The sequence below is a fragment of the Dipodomys spectabilis genome, unplaced genomic scaffold, assembly GCF_019054845.1.
Source record: "Dipodomys spectabilis isolate Male_0828 unplaced genomic scaffold, ASM1905484v1 ptg000022l, whole genome shotgun sequence".
In the NCBI taxonomy this organism is placed as follows: Eukaryota; Metazoa; Chordata; class Mammalia; order Rodentia; family Heteromyidae; genus Dipodomys; species Dipodomys spectabilis.
Window position 1 is genome coordinate 1,620,794 of NW_024870699.1, and position 8,829 is coordinate 1,629,622.

Genomic DNA, 8,829 nt, shown 5'->3' on the forward strand with positions numbered 1-8,829 from the left:
AGCATTGCTGTTTTTAGACACATCTGCCTGGATAATCTTCCATCTCCATGGAACAAGAGTGAGGCTAAGGCTTTGGGCCCAGTCAGGGCTTGGACCTGGACTGTCAATAAATAAGGCATATATGCTGCTCATCTGATGATGTCAACTCACCAATACAACCACTGGGTGCGTCTAAGGTTTGGGCTCAGTAGGATCACAGTGGGACAACACATCCTCAGCTACATGCTGGTGGCTGGTACTATCATCTCAGCTACTTAGCAGGCTGACATTAGGAGGATCAAGGTTCTAGGACAGACCAGGCAGAAAGGTCCTCAAGACACTGTTTCTGGGGGGAGAAAAACAGTGCGGTGACATGGGCCCATAAGTCCAACATCACCAGTGAACTTAGAGGAGGTGGATTCAGACTCAGTCATACAACATTGGCAGAAAGCAAAGGAAGCCTAGAGGTAAAACATCTGTATAACAAGTGTAAAGCACTGAGTTTAACCCTAGGATCACCAAAATTTTGAACAGCAAAAATCAGCAAAGTGTGCTCATTTTAGGGCTTGTTCTGAGCCAAACCCCAGCATACAGGCTTGCATAACCCTCATTGCAACCTTGTGTGTCTTTACTTGACGTCTGAGAAAGAGTGGCTCCGAACCCAGGAACACTTTGCAGTTTTACAGATGGAACTCAAACCCAGCTCCCTAAGAAGAGCTGTGGGTGAAGTGTGTCCTTTCTCCTCTGGACCAGGGCTGACATGGTCTCAAGGCCACATCTGTGACATTCGCGGGTCAGGGAGTGTGGCCCTGTGTGTGCTCTCTCTACCTCTGCGGTTCAGACAGTTAACATGGCCTAGAATTCCAGCTTTTGAGCCAGGTGGCCTGATGTCCTCACCTGGCACATCAAGACACTTACATTTCAGTCTCATCACTTGTGGCCTGAAAATAGCAGCACAGTCTAATGTATGGAAAAGAAGAAGGAAGAAAAAGATGGGAATGTCTCCCCCAAAGTTTCAAAGGCTCCTCAAGTTGACAACAGAAGGCAATAGGAGACTTAGCATGAGAACGTGGCACCCAAAATAAAGGCCTTTATCAAAAACTTCACAGTGGATGGGGAAACTGAGTCTCCAAGAGGCAGACGGTGACCCTAGGCTCTTCCTGCCCAGGGATAGGTAGAGATGTGGGCTGGAGCCTGAAGTATCTGTGCGCCTGTTTTAACCCAGCCAGCACGTGGGTCAGGACACTGGTCCTCTTATACAACATCTTCCACTGCCTCCCCCAGTCCAAAGGTGGGATATGTGCAGGGTGCACAAACACTCGGCACTGAGAACAGGCAAACCCCAGGGAGCCCACAACACATGTGCTTCAACGTATATGATGTACATCCTGGAAAATCACACATGCTCTTGAAAGTGCAAAGTCAGACTTCCTCTTCCCTCCCTCTCACTTTCCCTCCTCACAGGCTAAGCCTTATGCAGAGGTGATAAAAATAAGCCTCAGGATCGAAACCAATGTCCTCAGTCCTGCAAAGCCTACCAGGAGGCAGGGTGGCAGAGCCCAGGCTGCCAGTAGAACACACACACACACACACACACACACAGACACACCGCCCATCCCAGAGATGGCTTATTGATGCAATTACATGGTTCAAAGCCAGTGGCACCTGACAGGAAGGAAAAGACAAAACCAGAAAGGGCGGGATGGCCCCAGCACCGCTCCCTGGGGCCAACTGTACAAGTGCCAAGTGCCTTTTCCTTGTGAACCACAGAGGCAGGTGTGGGCCGGCATGCAGACAGGACCACAGCCCTGGCAACAAGAGGAAGTGGTAGTTGAGGCTTCCCGGTAGCTCTCCTGATCCTCTCTGGACCTCAGGACCTCTCCTAGGCTCCTCAGTGCTTTTCCTCTCTGGTCTCTGCTTGGCCTGCTCCAGAGGGACACAGACAGAAGTTAAAAGAGCAAGGTAAATTTCCTTTCACCCCTACCCCATCTCCTCATCCCTGTCCAGGGGCAGGGGGTACAGAGGTGGACACACAGGGAATCAAGAGCTCCGGGCTGCTGCCATTGGATCAGTGGTCAACTGGGCTGTTTGCATTTCCAAGTGCTGAATGGCCGGCCACTGTGATGTCCATGTTAATAATTCCTGATGCTTTGTATTCCAGCAAATGTTTAATCCCTCACTGATCAATAATCCTCACTAGGCTGTTCTTTTTTCCTTTTTTTAAAGAACCAAATCCCTTTTTACTCTTCAAATCCTTGAATAAAATTAGGCTGCTTTAGCCCTGGATGCGTTGTTCCTCAAAGAAGCTGTGTGGTTTCATAACCTCGGGGTTGGGGTATTTTTAAAGGGACTGCCTAGACACACTTGCTCTTGGTGTCACCTAACTTGTCTCTACAATTGCTGTGTGTTATAAGCTGGTCTCCTCAGACACTGCTTTCAACACAGATCTACTTTTTTTTTCCTCAAAAGAAGAAAATAATACAAAGTGAAGTTATTTGCCCAAACTAAACCAGTGAGTCTAATCTTTGCATTCCTGGCTTACACTTAAGTCCTTCTGTACATCTTGATTTCTACCTTCCATCTATAATTTCTTTCCAAAACCATATTGAAAAGAAAACAACTCCACTCCTAGGCCTTCTTAAGAAGCTGTACTTCTTTCTTAGAGGCAGGCTGAATGTTTTGGAAAATGCACATGACACACGGAAAGAGACAACGGCTCTGTGCTCACAGGGGATGGGCTGGCAGGGGGCGTCTCACAATCCACTGCAGGTCCACCAAAGTTCCACAAACAATGGCAACAGAAAGAAACTGCCTTTCATCTCTAGCAGCAACCAAAGCAGTAACTTTCACCAAAGCTAACCCAAGCCAGGAGTGCGTCCCACACACACCAACCACTTCCACAGTTAGCCCATAAGAGCCCCAGCAGCTCACCACAATATTTATTAGAAAAACACATAATTTGTGGTGGAGAAAGAAGTCTCTCATACAAAAAAGAAAAGAAAAAAAAAGGGGAGGGAAGCTCTTTCAAATGCAATTAACCAAAAGACATATTTCCCCTGTGTTTTTAAAGATCACTCTATGAGAGGCACAGTTTTTGTGTAAGGGGAGGGGGGGGGGGAGAAATGGGTTATCCCCACTAGTTAAGAAAGACAATTAAATTACTGGAGATTACCTTCATCATTAAGGAGAATGGGCTTTATTCATATTTACAGACCTAAACAGACTTCAGTTTCCAGGTCGCAAATGAATCTCTTCTTGGCTCAGATGCTCATGTGGACACTGACATGGGCTGCTATTGAATTGATTGGAAAATAATCTTATTCTCAAGCTCCTGCTGGAAAGAAGAGCTCCAGAGGAGGGCAGGAGGGAGAGGGGGAGATGGGTGAGGGAGGGAGGGAGGGAAGCAAGGAAGGAAGGAAGGAAGGAAAGGAGGGAGGAAGGAAGGAAGGAAGGGATAAAAAGAAGAATCCAATCATGTATTCTTCCTGGTTGGAAAAAAAAAAAAGTAACCCCAGTATCCTGGAAGGATTTCAAATACAGGCGAACAGTGTGCAGGAGGGTGTGTTCAGAGCATGCCTTAGAGGTGTGGCCTGCCTGAGACACTCTTAATGAATATTACTTCCTTCCCATTGGCTGTTCCCGCTAGAAACCCAGACCCATCCCTCCTTTCAGAAGTCAGGAATTCAGCTCCAGCCAAAGTCCAGAAAACATGCTCACACAGGGACAAGGCCCCACCACCTATCCATAACCTTTGAGGTTGTGTCCTACAGTCAACATGACCAACAGTACATAGGAGTGAATTTTTTCTGCCTTGGGTTGTGTTCCCAGCTTTGTGTCTGTTCTAAACTGAAGGTCCATCAAAGAAAAGAAAAATAGACAGCTTTCTTTAGAGAGAACATGCTGTCCTAAATGCTGGGGAGAAAGAACTTTCTCAATCAGGTTTCCAAAACCAGATCTGAAACGTTGTCTATACCTTAAAATCCACCCGGGTGATTTTTTTAAAAAAAAACTCTCTGCCAAAATAAAGTAAAATCCCCAATTAATATGTGTCCTTTTGTGGACTTAAGCTTCATCTCCCTCTGAAATGCCACATACCAACGCACACTTTGAAAAGCTGTTCAGAATCACTTGGAGCAGCAATATCTAAGCAGTATACAAATATGCATTCAGGTGACAGGATGACTAAGTTTTCTTTTTCAAACAATGCTCTTCTCCCTAACTTCCCCTGTCTGCTTACTGACAGGAGGCCTGATGTTCTCAACATTTTAAAGTAGATTAATTTTTGAGAATCTGAGAAGATATAATTCTTGCTCATAAGAAAAAAAGCAACAAAATATTGAAGGTGGGACAGAAGCAATGGAGAAAAACATTTTATTTTAAAAAATAGTAATAATAAAATATTTTGTGGCCCTTTCAGTATTTCCCATATATAATTAATCAAAATTAGATCAAATTACAAATATTAAGTGCTCATTTGAACTAAAGTGCTTCCTCTTTCACACACACACACACACACACACACACACACACAATTTGTGTTGTATCAGAGGTATCAGAGTTTCAGAAGGCAACAGAAACTCTAAGGATACAAAGAAATATGGTGTCCCCAGACTCTAATACAAAGCATGCTGGGCAGCCCTGAGCTCCTGGATTACTGAAAGGTGTTTCTGTGCACATAATAGCAAGGTCTCCACCTCTCCCTCCCTGCCTGTAACTCATTGCACAGCTGCAGGAAGCTGTGGCTCTAGTCCCCTTATCTAAGGTCCTTGGTCCTTGTTCCATAAAGTATTTTCCTTACCACTATTAAATAAATGAGATGTCCTTCCTGTAATTCTAGGTTTCTGTGTTTAGAATGGAGGTGATTTTGTTTTTAATGCTTTGCTAAAGAGGGAAGAATAAAACTGAGCTCTCGCTCCAAGAGTGTTTATTTATGTTATTATAAGAGCAAACTAACTTTTCAGCACTTAAGATAAAAAAATCAGTTTGCAAAGGCTAAACAACTTTCCTGTCGCTATCCCAAGAGTGGGGGTAAAATAAAAATATTATTCATTTACCCTAAGACAATCACATGAGAGTTGTAAGAGTCTTCCCCCCACCCTTCAGAAAAGAGGGTAAAACCTGGGCCATAACCAGTGCCTGAGTCTGCCATGACCTCACCCAGGGGCCTTTAGCCTATGTCTGTGGTGTGTGTGTGTGTGTGTGTGTGTGTGTACATCTGTATATATGTCTGTGTGACTCAGTGTATGTATATGTCTGTCTTTGTATATCTATGTGTATCTGTGTGTGTCTGTTTGTCTGAGTCTGTGTGTCTATGTGGATCTATGTGTCTGTGTTTGTCTGAGTCTGTGTGTCTATGTGGGTCTATGTGTCTCTGTGTGTTTGTCTGTGTGTCTTTGTGTGTGTGTGAGTGTCACAGTGTGTGTCTGTGCACACATTTGTCTTCTTTCTTGAGCCTGACACTTGCCCCTGTTCTCAGCAGCATAGAGGACAGAGCACAGCCATGGTTCTTCCTGATTTTGGAAACACTCTGCAAGCCTCACACGTCTAGACAGTGACATTACACATATCCACCCAGTTCACACATGTTCCCTGAGCCATTCCTCAGTGCTACCCACTGGGGCACTGGAACCTGGGAAATGACTGACCAACAAGGTTCCTGTCCTCAGAGAGCTTGTATCCTGGTGAAGATATTTGTTATAAAAAAATAGCAAATATAAACTAAACAGAAACTAGACCATCTATGCTAGGCAGAGAGCCACAGAAAATGGGAGAGGGGGTCCACTTGAGAAACAATTAGTAACCAACCCTCTCCTCTTAGAGAAGAAGCTGACTGGCTGAGATAAGGCCTGGAATACATGCATTTGGATGTAATAGGCTGTGTAGTGGAGAGTCACTTAGGGCCTTTTAGAAGAAGAAATAGGCCTAACCCAATCCAGCCCGATTATTTATGACACTTAAATGTGCAATTGGAGGAGCCATACTTGACAAGTAGGAGGACCCACATGTCTGTTCTAATGTATTCCATTAGAATCTTCTTTAAACCATATCTTTTGGCTAAGACTAAAGCAAAGCAATTCTTGGGCTCACCTGAAAGCAGGGTCTCCATGCTTCCCAGACTCCAGCTACTGTGAGAGTTAGGCGGGTCAAGGTGGACAGCTGTGATGGGGAAAAGGTAACCTCGCCAGAATGGACGTTTCCAGAACCAGGATCTGTGCTGCAGACACAGCCTTATGCACACAGTAGATAGACAACCACTGAGCTGGGAAAATGTGTTTGCTTCCATCCCCATGGAGGAGTAGGGTGAGAAGCAGCTTGCATTCATACGAAATGGACTGGAGCACGTGTGCACGTGTGTGCACACACCTTTATCACAAGCCATACTTCTCCTTCACAATATAGCCGGAAAGAAGATGAAGGGATCAGACATGCCAGAAAGCATCCTATCAGCTTCTGGTGTTCATGATTTCTCACCAGCCTGCCCGGAAGGAACAGTGGCAAATAAATTGAGCGACTAATAGAGCCGTAGAAAGGCCTGTTGAAGGAGTAGCTGAGACACCAGCTTACAGCTGATACCCTCCTCCCCTAGGCTGCTTCCTTCCTTGGCATGGTGTATGTTTTAATTCAGTGACTATTTTGTGATCCTGCACCTGGTAGGGGGCGTGCACAGGTCTGGGAGCTACATGAGCCCCCAGTGATTGCTCCTCCCCAGCGTCTGCCTTACCTGCTTGGACATCCTCATCCCAAAGTAGTATCAACCAGGGGACAGAGACAGGTCCCTCTGTGCTTTAACAATGGCTGTGGCTGGGGCACTTTGGGTCCTTTTAACACAAATAGCAGCAGCCAAGGAAAAAAAAACAGAAGTGGCACTGTGGCTTAAGTGGTAGAGCGCTAGCCTTGAGCTGAGGAGCTGAGGGACAGCGCCCAGGCCCAGAGTTCAGGCCGCCCCCCACAAAAAAGATGCATTGTACTTATAAATTTATCAATTTGTTGAACTGAAATCCCTTTGTACAACTAAAGACAATTTTTTAAGTTTCAAAAAAATAATAATTTGTGGTATTTTATAATACCACTAACATGAAATGGCCAGAAATGGTAACTCAACTGTGTAGATTAATGGTTGTTTAGAACTGAAGAGAATGGAATGATCATGAATACAAGAAACTGCTAAAATCTAATGAAATATGTATTAAAATCAACTTAGTGGTATACATTTTGTGTATATTATCACAGTGAAACATAACTGTTGAAAAAATTATGTGAGAGCTAGGATAATGGTACAGGATTATAATCCTAGTTACTGGAGGAGCAGGTAGGACTGTAGTCCAAGGCTAGCCTGAGGCAAAAATACAACTCCCTTTCCAAAAACCAGAATTTAAAAGGGCTGAAGGATAATTGATTAGTAAGCATGAGACTGAGTTCAAACCTCAGTACCACATATACACATTAATAACTGGAAGCTGGTTGCTAAGAAGCATTAAATCAGACATTGTCATTGTAGCCATTTCTAGGAATATAATTATAATTAGAAGAGGAATACCAAGCTTTGTTTCTCTTCATCCCAAATAAGCAAGCCTAAGCTACAGAAATTATTTTAAGTTAAAAACCAGTCAAATTATATAGTACTTAGAAGGCTATTAAATGATAGGTATATACGAATATAATCATTGGAAACCCATTAGATAGCTCCCAGAAAATCTTATGCATATAAAAGTAACATCTCAATTTTCAGCAAATTTTTGATAAATTAAAATTGTCTCACCAAATCAATTTGTGCCCATATCCATTAGGAACAGTAGAACAAATAAGAGTGGCTCTACTACCCATAAGCCTCTAGTACACTCAAAGGAACTGTCCAGATTTCATCTTCTCGTACAATATAGCCTAAGGCCTAAAGCATAACATAAGATAATCCTTATGGAAATCACTTAGTTGGGCCAGGCACTGGTGGCTCACGCCTGTAATCCTAGCTACTCAGGACGCTGAGATCTGAGGATCGAGGTTCAAAGCCAGCCCAGGCAGGAAACTTTGTGAGACTCTTATCTCCAATAAACCACTAGAAAACCAGAAGTGGCACTGTGGCTTAAGCGGTAGAGTGCTAGCCTTGAGCTGAAGAGCGCAGGGGCAGCGTTTAGGCCCAGAGTTCAAGCCCCATGACTGACAAAAAAAAAATAAAGAAAGAAGAAATCACTTAGTTGGGCCAGAGGCATGACTCAATGGTAGAGCACCTGCCTACCAAGTACATGACACTGAATTCAAATCCCAGAATAGGGGGAGAAACAGTCCATGTAATTTTACTGAACAGAAATATTGAATGTCCTGTAAAAACTTCCCATACAAACTTTCCCCCATTCTTTTGCTTCTTTCCCTGATTAAGAAAATTAAACTTACAATCAAAATTAAACCTACAGTGCCTTTACTATCTAAAAGTAAAAGATACATAGTGCTTCCTCAACACAAAGAGGTAGCTTGAAAATTTATTCTAAAGTTCAAACATAATTTTAAAGTTTTGTATTTCTTTCCTATTCCTCTTTAAATTAATCTCTACTTTTTCATTTTATGCACAATCCTGAAACTTCTAATTTGCATCTGAAAGCTAACAGGACTTATGTCTCATGAGTTCCAAAAAAGAAAATGGGTAGTTTGTTTGTAGGTAGTTTTACAGCTCCATCAGAAACTTCATCTACCTAAAAGAAACATTAAAAAAAATTACCATCATTCAGTCATATACACTTCAACACATCAAAATAAGTTGATAACATATTCAAGAGAGCTGAAGATATAAAATCAGACATATTACAGGTTCCAAATCATATTCCCAACTATTAAACCTAAGAAGTTCCATAAAACAAA